At 41.0% G+C, this 11,291-nt stretch overlaps 1 protein-coding gene across 1 annotated transcript in view; it reads right to left on the bottom strand.

Annotated features, from left to right (window-relative positions):
• Positions 1-10,546, bottom strand: part of Col6a6 (collagen type VI alpha 6 chain) — a 137,448-nt gene extending 126,902 nt beyond the window's left edge. The window contains exon 1 of the mRNA XM_010625438.2: positions 10,520-10,546. The gene's annotated coding sequence lies outside the window, so the exon portion shown is untranslated. The remainder of the gene's footprint in view (positions 1-10,519) is intronic.
• Positions 10,547-11,291: the final 745 nt, after the last annotated feature.

Raw genomic sequence — 11,291 nt, 5'->3', positions numbered from 1 at the left:
TTTTTTTTTTTTTTTTTTTTTTTTTTTTTTTTTTTTTTTTTTTTTTTTTTTTTTTTTTGGTACCAGACATCGAACTTGGGTCCTTGCACTTGCAAGGCAGGCGGCAGCACCACTGAGCTAAATCCTTGGCCCCAAGTCAGCATTTTTGAATGGCCAGCTTCTTTATGAAGACTATGTACCAGCTGCTCTTGGCAGTAGATCTGCAGTATCTTTTAAGGACACAAGTCACATGGCTTGGGCTGACCTCCTTTGGGTCCTAAGCATGATGTTCATCAATAGTGAAGCAAGATCCATGATCTTTACTGGAGAAGAAAACAACCTTATCAAAGGAGAGAAAAAAAAGTCACCGACTCAAGGTGTCCCAACATAGCCACAAAGTCGATGAGAATAATGCTGCTGCTTTCTGCTGTCTGTGGAAACTTGGCTAAAGAGATGAGCTTCCTGTTAGAAGTATCTGGAATATGTTTTAGTAAACCCTCCTTGGAGGAGAATGAAGGACTCTACTCCAAAAGGGTGAGCCGCCAGATATATGAATGTGGAGACACAGGCTCCAGCACACACCAAGAGGGCATAGGCCCTCCCTTTAACTCTCAGAGACCCATTTTCCTCATCAGTAAAATAGAAGTGGCCTTGGTTTATGTATTTATGCTTTCACTTAACGCATTCATTCTTTCATTCAAGTAATGTTTTTGGAGCATCTATCAAATAGCAAGCTCTGTGTTCGGCAATAGGTATGCAATGAAAAGTAAAGCAGACTTCTGTTTTAGAGGTCTTTAGAGGTCTTAGAGTCCTCGAAGGAATGGGGTATTCATAAGAGTGATATCAATAAGTGTAAAAAGTTTTTTCCAAAATTCCACAGCCAGGGTGCCAGCGGCTCATATCAATAGTTCCTTCAACACATGTTCCACATTTAACCAGGTCTCCATGCTGCTGCTGCTGGTTAGTTGGGTTACTGCACTTACACGTTTCCCTGGTCCTTGTCCCTTGTATGTTCATCAGTCAGCATCAGATCTCTGTAGACTATAAATTAGATCTATAACCTGATATTTAAAATCCCTAGTAGAAACAACGTCTGTCCACCCATGTTTACAGCAGCACAGTTTGTATAGCTAAAACTCGGAAGCAGCCCAATTGCCCATCAGTTGGAGACTGGATAAAGAAGATGTGGTTTTTCTATAAAATGGAGTACTACTCAGCCATAAAGAATGAGAAACTAGCTGGGAATTTAGCTCAGTGGTTCCAGCACCTGCCTCACAAGTGCAAGGTCTCAAGTTCAATCTCCGATGCAAAAAAAAAAAAAAAAAGAATGAGAAACTAGAGTCATTCTTAGGAAAATGGATGCATATCGAGGCCATACTCTTAAGTGAAATAAATAAGACACACATGTGTAAATACAGAATAGTTTCTCTGGTGTGAAAAACTGTAAGTATAAATAAGATTCAAATTGTATAACTGATAGTGTGAAATAGGAAGAAAAGCTCTAAAGGCATAGGGGAAATGGAAATTATACAGGAAAGGAAAGAAGGGAAAAGAAAAAAATGGAAAGTCTTTGTAAAGAGGGAAGGGTGGAGGAGGTGAAGGGAGGGTAGGGTTATAGGGAAAAAATGAGAACCAAGACCAGTCGTGTAAAGGTACAAAATCCCAGTGATGAATGTAACTGTACTGTATACCTAGAATGTACCAAAAAACTCAAGGAAAAAAATCTCTAGTGACTTTCTATTGTACTTAGACTAAATTCCAATTCCATAAGGCTCCACATGACACATGCCGTGTACTTCCAATCCTCATTCTCATCCTTGATACTCGTCTCATCCTTTCCATCTCAGCCACTTTGCTATCCCCTGAACGTGCAAAAGTTGTTCCTGACTGGAAAAGCCCTTGTTTCCTTATAGCCTTATGTTTGGCTCCCACATTCATTGAGATATGGATGCTCAGAATGTTGCTTTCTGCTCAAATGTTTCCTTCCTAGAGAGGCCTTCTTGACTACTCCATCCAAAACAATCTCCTATTGTTCTTATAGTCAGTTACTAACACTTTAATTAATCTTTCATTAAAGAGGAATTTAATATCACCTACAAGTTATGTTTGCTGATATCTCCATTGTTTATAGCCTTTCTGGAGGTAGAACTTTGTCCATCTTGTTTTCTGGGACCTAGAAAAGCATTTGTACATAAAAACATGCTTAATAAGTATTCATCGAATTATTGTACACTATGATAACATAAGTCCCCACATAATAAGGGGAAATGGTTAGCTCAGAGGTTGGGGAGGGCATCCTTGAGGAAGAGCTGTCCATGCTAATGATAAAGGAATAGTGAGAGTTTCCTAGGCCAAGAAGAATGTGGTGTTGGGGGAGGATAGCCATGCAAAGGTCCAGTGGGAAGAAAGAATAGTGTGGTCAAGGAAGTTTGTATGAACAGAGCACAGAAAGCAAAGGGGAGTATGGTATTGAAGGAGGCTGGAAAAGAGGAAATGGCCCACACACGGCTTTGCATGACCCATTAATGATTTATGTCTTTCTATATAGGGCAGTAGAAGTAATTAAAGGATTTTAATAGAGGGGAAGATGGAGGAAAAAATTAACCATTTTGCTTGCAAAAAGTAGTAGAAATGATTTGTTACATTTATTTCTGCCCCGAAACTCTAGGGTTCTATGAAAACTCAAAAAGCAAAATGAGAATGGGCTTTTGGAAATACCAACCAGAATCAGTTTCAATGACAAGAGATTCAAGCTATTGAGTCTTGTAGCCTCTCAAACAGCTCCACTTTGGGACTTTATATTCAGATTGAGTTCTGTACTCTTCCTTTTTTCCCCTCTTGTAAAAAAAATACTGAGACTAAACTTCCTCTTACTGTGAAAAATATAACTTCTGACCTTTCATTCAGACTATGCAGAAATCTAAATTGAGTGTCAGCCAAAGTTCCCAGGCTTTTAAAGCACACATTTCCCAGCTATCCCAGCAGAAGAGACAGATAACAGTGTCAAAGCCCACATTTTACCACATCCTAAATTCAAATCTCCACTGGCCAGCTACAACCTCCAGAAACTAACGCATATGGAAACCTCAGACACTCATTTACGGTGGAGGATAATGCTGGTACTTTTCCCTCCGAGTTGTTGTGAGGATTAGATGCAACAATGTGCTTAATAAGTGCTGAGTAAACTGACATAGAGAACTTCCGGGACTGCAATATTCAAAGACCTCCAGTCTCCTCTCCCTGGGGCAGTCGTGGCCTAGTCACCTCGCACTTATTGGCTCAAGCTAGCAGTGGGGCTGCAGCTCTGCAACCACAGATCTCCCCCAGTGGGGAGCTGAGCAAGGACAGAAGGTATGAATCAGGCTTTCTCTCCCAACTCAGTAGAATTTGCTGCTACCGCTTGAGACAACGGTGTATCATTTAAACCTAACCAACTTTCTCCATGAGGAAATGGAAAGACCAGGAGGGGCACCAAGAAACAGAGTCAACAATCAGGTGAAACCATCAAAGTTTTGGAAGTAAAAATGCACTGATTTAAAGTACCTTGCACCTAAGAATAAATATGTATGGATTCATCTACTCAATAGAAGAAATAAGGCTCCAGCATAACCATCATCCATTAATTAACCTACTTTTCCTGTTGTAGTAACTGTTAACTCTAAGTGACTATGTGTGCCATAACTGTTGGCCCTTAGAAACAAAGAATTATAAAAGTAGTATTTCTGGGATGAGAAGGTACATCCCTGGCTCAACTGTTAACTCTAAGTGACTATGTGTGCCATAACTGTTGGCCCTTAGAAACAAAGAATTATAAAAGTAGTATTTCTGGGATGAGAAGGTACATCCCTGGCTCAGGGAGCCTGAAAACTGCTTTGCTATAGACATGAGTGAGGTAAGTTCACCAAAGTGGTAACTTGCCAAGTAAGACCTAAAAGTCCTAAAGTATTCAGAGAGCTCCCTGAAGGGCTATGATCCCATTTTCCATTCCCCTTTTACACTTAACTCATCAACCACTACCAGCATCTAAAAAGTGCATTGCTTTAATCACTGACCGGGGCAAACCCATGAATTTGTTTGGTGTTTGCTTTCACTTAGTTAATCACCTGTAAATGTGTGTCTTGGTTCATGAGCATTTCGATGATGGCTCCCTGGAGGCCCAATAATTAGGGTGATGGTTAATGTTGCTGTTTCAGGATGACAGCAGTTATGCAGAAGGGAAGAAAACAAGCAGGAATCTCAGTGCAGAGTAATTTATTAGGGCAAAATTCTTGGAAAAGCACCTCAGTTTAGAAACTGGATTCATGGCATTCATCCAAAGGATGCAGATGTTGAAACAGGAAAAAGGATCATTTGGAAGAAACTGTGGAAGGAAATTAGATGCCATGGTATGTCACTATTCCCTTATACCTCCGAAGAACTCCCCATGCAAGGCCAGAAAAGACATTAGAATGGTGGGGTACTTTTAGCTAAATGATGCTTTTCTCCTTCTAGATTTCACTCAGGACCACTGCATCAAAATGTGCCTTGAACTTACACCTCTTAGATGTGGCATGTACTGTCTCAAGACATCACAGGGTCAAGTCAAACACAGTCCTATCTCTCTGAATCCACAGTAACTATTATACTGAACATCAACAACATGTCAGACAAGGGCTGGAAAGGACAGGGCTTTGAGCCCCCTTAAGAATTTTCTGAAGAGGCCCTTGGCTTGTGCCCATCACAGGCAGAGGGAAAGGTTTGTGGCGGACAATCATGAGCCCATCTGGGACATGCTGAATATGCGGTATGTGATGTTGATGTGCTTGTGGGAAGCTAGATATCTGGATCTGGAGTTTCAAAGGAAGGCCTGGCCTGGGGGTGTGGATTAAGAAGTCACTAATAAGCAAAAAGTGGTCAAACCTGTGGAAAGGATAGGACCTCCTACCAAGAATACGGAGAGGCCAGCTCCTTCTTCACAAAGCATGTATTTAAGCCACTTCCTGTGGACACCAAAATGTGTTCTTTGCACTATTTCTCCAATTATGGGGTAGCATCAAGCCCTTGATGGTTGAGGTCATAGTGATTCCTTATGATTGTCTCTCTCTATGTCCCACGACACAAGTTTCCATGGAAGTGATGGAGATTTAGGAGCAGGTCATTATCAATAAACTGACCCAGACACAGTGGAACAGTGTTAACTAGAGAGCAAATTTTGTTCTCCAAGAATCTGGAGAAAGCAAAACTTCCATCTTGGTTTCATTTTCGGCTAGATTGGCATCAATAATATACTCACATTTAAATATAAACTACTTAATTTGCTGAATTATAATCTATACTGTGTCTACTAAAATAGCTAACAAGCTCATGGTAGCTTGAGTTCCTATCAAAGCAGATGTATGGGCAGGAACTCGTGCCGTTAATGTATTTGGGGGGTGATCCCAGAAGCATGGTGGGAAAGCAGGGCCATCAGACAAGCAAAGGAAGGAACCTGATGTTAATGAGCAAGTAAGTCATCACTGTGGGTGGCTGGAGCTCAGTTCCAATGGGCATCCTGGAAGGATGGATAGCTCACCTGTTGCCTTCCCAAAAGCATCAGAAAACAGGATATTTACTCACCAACTTTCACTTGTTATTACTGAGGGAGGCATTGCTCCTGGGGTCAGGCATGTGCCCACAGCTAAGAAAGACTTCAGCCAGAGTCACAATGCTAGAAGTAAGAAGCCTCCCGTAGGCCCTGAAAGAGTGAGTGCGGAGAGAAGATGGGCAGGGCTCTGGCATCCTCTCTTAGCCAGAAGAAGAAAGCCTAGACCCTGAGGGAATTTTCTGCAATATACAACATTACCTTTTTAGTATTACAGATTTCATCTGTCCCAGAGCACATGCAGCAGTAAATGAGAAGTCAAGAGGTAATTTTACATTCTAGTTTAGGGTGAGGTAGAGGTACCAAAAGGTGATACAGGGACCGTTTGATCCACTGTGGAAGTTTTTTCCCCATCAAACAATAATAGCCAAATATGACTATGACTTGCTCATGATCTTCAAAGCCTTATTGTGTTTGGATTCACATAACGGAGAATTTCTTGCCAAATGTTAATCAAGCTGTTTTTAAAGGACTCAATAAATGATTAGCTTATGGTTTTCCAAGCCAACACAAATGCCTTTGTCAACTAACTCTGGCAAAATTTTTTCCCTGTAAAGTGTAGACTATAGTACTTGAATGATTACAAAACACTTAAAGGTCAGACCAGTATCCAAATCCTTAACTGTACATGATTAAAGAATGGTTAAGTGTACATTTAAGACTCTGTGACTTAAGGAGAATGTTGACATTTACATTCATAAAACTAAGTTTTTATATTCTATTTTTCTTTTCTCTCTTCTATACACTGAGCTTTTAGAGTAAAAACTTTTCTCCTCATGCCAAAATTAAGTCAGTAATTTCCCTTAAACTGTTTTTTGGCACCGTTAAAAATACTTAGCTTTTAGAATTATCTGTATCAATCAAGATAACTCATAAGGGTAAGATTTGGAGTCACTAATAGTAGACCAGCTGTTTCTTGCTTCAGCAAGACTGAACTTTAGCATCAGGGACACACAGGAAGATGATGCTACCTCCTTTGTCATGCCTAAGACTTTATCTAGGTTTTACTTGAGGTTTTACATGTCACAGATTTTCCCTGAGATTTTGCATGTTATGAATTTTAAAATGCCTTGAAATGTTGCACATTATTGGATTTTCTAAGTGCAACAGCTCCAGCTTTACATAAGAAGTGTACTTCAGCCAGACTTTTGATATTTTAAATCATTTATTTATTAAACATTTATTGAGTACCTACTAAGTGCCAAATAATATGGGAAGCATTAAGGATATAAGAAACACGAGAGATTTGGTCTTTCGCAAATGCCTCATGTTAGCTACACAGTATCTGCTTTTAGTCACAGCACTCTTCCAAATATCCCATGCCAGAGCTTTGGGGTCATTCCAAGACTGGTTTGGGAGGAAAGACAGAGTCAGACTCTGACTATTCTTTCTTCATTTAAAAGTTTGGCTAGCTATTAGTCACTGTTTTGTAAAGCATCCTTATACCTTTCAACTCTCCAATTCCTTGAAAATTTAGGGCTGCTTTGGAGATTTTGTCTTAAAATTTTGAAAAATGTAAACGTAATACCCTTCTGCTGAAAGTAGAAAGGTATTTTTAGGATAACAAAATCATTCTCCATAAAAACAAAAACACTAACTGCACTTCTTAAAGTCACCTACCTGTAGGAATGATGTGACTTCTCTGGGAAAAGTTTCCCCAAACTGTAAAGCCTAAGACATGAAGAAGATGTCAGGAACTCCACATGGGAACCAACCCCCATATCTTCCTAGATAGCAGCATGCCTGAGTGACAGGTCTTTCCTTAAGGAGTCTTTACAGAATGGAACATGTCCAGGGGAAAAGGGAGAGTGCAGCGCTCTTAAGTCATTCTTTTCTGCTAATGGTTTTCTACTCCACAGAAATGAGGTACTTCACTGGAATCAGAACACTGAATAAAACTGGGCTCCACATTAGCTGAATTAGTTTTTATTCATTAAGTTTATTGGTACATTTTAGGTATGTAGTATGATTACATTCATTGTTGGGAATTTGTACCTTTACATATATGTCTTCTTCCCCCCATTTCCCTGACCTCCCTTCAACCCCCTACCCTTCCCTATTTACAAAGATTTTGTTTCTCTCTTTTCCTTTTCTCATATTTTTCCTTTCCCTTACCCCATTCAGTTCCCCTTGCCCTTAGACCTTTTCTTCCTATTTCACATTATTTATTATACATTTTGATCCTTATTTACACTTTCAGTTTCTCACACCAGAGAAACTATTTGGTATTTACACGTGTGTCCTATTTATTTCACTTAGGAGTATGGCTTCAGTGCACATCCATTTAGCTATAAATGTCTCTCATTATTTATGGCTGAGTAGTACTCCATTTCCACATTAACTGAATTATTGCCATCTGTTCTATTTGCTGTTCTAGGATATCCTTAAACACAGTCACCATTGTCCTCACTGATGGCCACTTGTGCTTAGCATTTTATCAGGATCTTCCTATTTTTCCTCACACATCACAGTGAAGATAAATAGATACTGGAGCTCCCTGTGATGGGGGAGAAGGTAAGACTGGGATAAGTTAAGTGGGTTAGCAAAGTTCATCTGTAACTTGAACCTAGGTCTGTTTGAGTAAAACTAAGCCAACTCCTACTTCAAATAACAGCAATCAATAAAAACAGGAAGGTCAGGAAGGGAGAAAAAACTATTTTGGTCAACATTTAATCACTGTAGAAAAATCACAAGTTCATGATACCTATAGAAATATAAATAGAAGCATAGAAAATCTATTATACTTATTTCTGGGAACTAGGGGGTGAACATTCATTTATTTCAAACACATACTCATTAATCTAGACTGCTTTAATTTATTTGGAGGGAATACAGCTAAGGATCCCATAATTTGGAGGAATTCTGGGTGGGATATTAATGGAGAAACTGCTTTTTATTCATTTTTAAGACCAGAATGTTCATGGGGCTGTGTAATATCCTGCATGCTCTGGGTAATGTTCTAATTTCTACTCATAATTCTTGCAGGCTGACCTTTATTTGGGTGAATTGATTAGCTGCTCTTAGTACTGTGTGCAAATAAATAAATTAATACATAAAGATTTTCTGCATTAACATCCCCAAAATTAAAACTTCCTGAAATTTAGACTATCTGAAGGTAATGGGAAAAAATAAATCATTATTATATGTTTAACAATGATACTTTTGTAGAATTATTTCACAACGGTTAGCAAAACTGAAAGATTTTTTGCTACCGAAAAAAAAGTTCACTCCTAGTGACTCCTTAGTGCCTTATCAATACCATAAAAAGAGTTCACATAGCTCAACAGGTAAAACATACCAAACTTCTGAGTGGAAGGAGACTTTTTATTCCAAGTTCTTTCTAATATTTTGGAATAAAATGAAGGAAGAGGAAGAAACTGACAACATTTATAAGGACAAGAATTTTGAGGTTGTGTATTTAAAACCATTTACTTGGAAGTTTCCGTGTTTTAGATATGTGACCTCTTCTAAAAACACTCGACAATAAATTTAATGATGTAATTCAAAATGTCATACTTGAAAATTTTGTATGTAAAAAGGATTCATTTTTAGCTCCTTTAAGGTGTAGGGAAGGTGTGATACGTAGGGGAAGAACAAAAAGGGAAAAGAAAAAAAATGTGAGAGAATGAAAAGATGAAAATAAAGTGTTTGTAGATGGGGAGGGGATAATAAAATGAAGGAAGAGGAAGAAACTGACAACATTTATAAGGACAAGAATTTTGAGGTTGTGTATTTAAAACCATTTACTTGGAAGTTTCCGTGTTTTAGATATGTGACCTCTTCTAAAAACACTCGACAATAAATTTAATGATGTAATTCAAAATGTCATACTTGAAAATTTTGTATGTAAAAAGGATTCATTACACCTTTAGCCCTTTTCTTCCTATTTCACATGGTCAATTATCTCATTAGGATCTTATGTACTATTATAGTTTTTCACACCAATGCAATGTAATTGCGCTGTATACCTAAAATGTACCAATAAACTCAATAAAATTAAAAAAAATAAAAAGTATTCATTAAATAGATACTTCTTTTTAAAAGACTGCTGCCTTCTATTGCAAAAGAAATTCTTAACAAGCCTGGGATTTAGCTCAGTGGTGCTGCCTCCTGCCTGGCAAGCGCAAGGTCCAGAGTTTGACCCCTGGTGTTGGAGGGGGGTGTCCTAACAAAGGAGTTCTGATATTCTTCCTACCTCCAGTCTTAGACTGTCCCCATTGGGAACATCCTGCCTCAACACCACTGCCGTTCTCCAGTGAGGGTCTAGCAAAGCCCCTTTAAACAGCCCCACAGGGTGAACTTCTAAAAGGAGGGAGAAATCTTTATCAAGAGAGGACACTGAAAAGAAAGTCACTTCCTCATGCTGAGATTCTCCCCTCTCCGACATGCTTCCTCCCCTCATCAAAACTATGAAATTCAGCCAGGTAGCTGAGCTCCTGCTAAAAAGAGAATGTAACTGGGAACTGATAAAAGATGCAATTTTTTCCGCTTTACTTTCCCCCTCAGACAATAATAAAAACTCAACCTCATCTTCACTAGATCTGTGCAAGGAATAGCTCAATAGTCCAGGCGGGTGTATCCAGGAATGGACGAGAATGCCTCGGGCTCACACCGTTCACCTCATTGATTGGTCCCCGCAGTGCCTGTGCCTGCCTCGTGCCAGCCCTCTGCTGGGTGTGGGGACACAGTGCTGGATGCTCCCGGGTGTGCGGTGGGGGACACAGAACCCAAGCAGAGACACACAAGAGAGGTACCGTCGTGCACTCTCGAGCAGAAGGATGCAAAACACTGAAAACCTTGCGAAGTGAGGTCGGCTGACTGACTGCCCCCGGGGTGAAACCCAGGAGGCGATTTTGAAATTCACTTCTTTCCCCCCCTGGCAGTCCTGCTCAGTTCCCTCTATACTGGCCCTGGACTTACCTCGGGAACCTTCCTTGCAGCCCAGCCCGCACTTCCCAGCCTCGGCCTGGGTAGAGCTCGAAGAAGCGCAGCTTGGGACCCCAGGCAACCTGGAAAGGACCAGAGGCGGCACCGCCTCTCGCCTGTCGGTGTCCCACTGGCGCGCAGAGGGAGCGTCCACACTGCTCCTGTTCCACACCCCTCCTCTTCGATATATAAACGCTAGTCTCTCCGCCCCGGTCCGACCCCTTCCCGCCTGGGCGGCCCCAGGCCCAGCGCATCTCCCTAGAGAGGGGCGCAGCCTTAGGGAGGTGACAAAGAGAGAGTGGGGGATTCTGGGGCTTTGACCATCTGCCAGGTTTTCTCCTTCGTGGAGTTCTCGTCTTCAGCTGCCGATCCCGGCAGGAAAGTGGGAGTGGGGAAACTGGGGCGCTTAGGGTCTCCCCTCTTGTGCTCCCACAGACTCGCAGGGCGCGTGCACAGAGGCGCACCAAGGCGGCAGCTCCGCTCCCCGTCTTTGGAGCTGCTGTCTGGTGGTGGTTTCGCCTGTGCCACCCAGTCTTTCTTGAGGAAGGCAGGGTCTAGCTGGAGAGCATCTTTTGGTGGTGGGAACTTACTGCTTTTGCCTAGCAGGACAGGCACCAGCAGGAGATCGGGCGTGGATGGCAAGGGGGCTGCTCTGAAACAGTCCCAAGAAAGTGTCCTCTAGCCTGTCTATTCCCTATCTGTCCAGTCACTCATTTATCCGTTTAGTGATTAGTGTGCACTCTTATTAGAAACAAAAAAAACAAAC

This window comes from Fukomys damarensis, unplaced genomic scaffold (genome assembly GCF_012274545.1).
Source record: "Fukomys damarensis isolate Sample0158 unplaced genomic scaffold, DMR_v1.0_HiC HiC_scaffold_37, whole genome shotgun sequence".
NCBI classification, from domain to species: Eukaryota; Metazoa; Chordata; class Mammalia; order Rodentia; family Bathyergidae; genus Fukomys; species Fukomys damarensis.
Note: the sequence above shows the minus strand (reverse complement) of the source record. Positions and strands in the feature narration are given on the sequence as shown.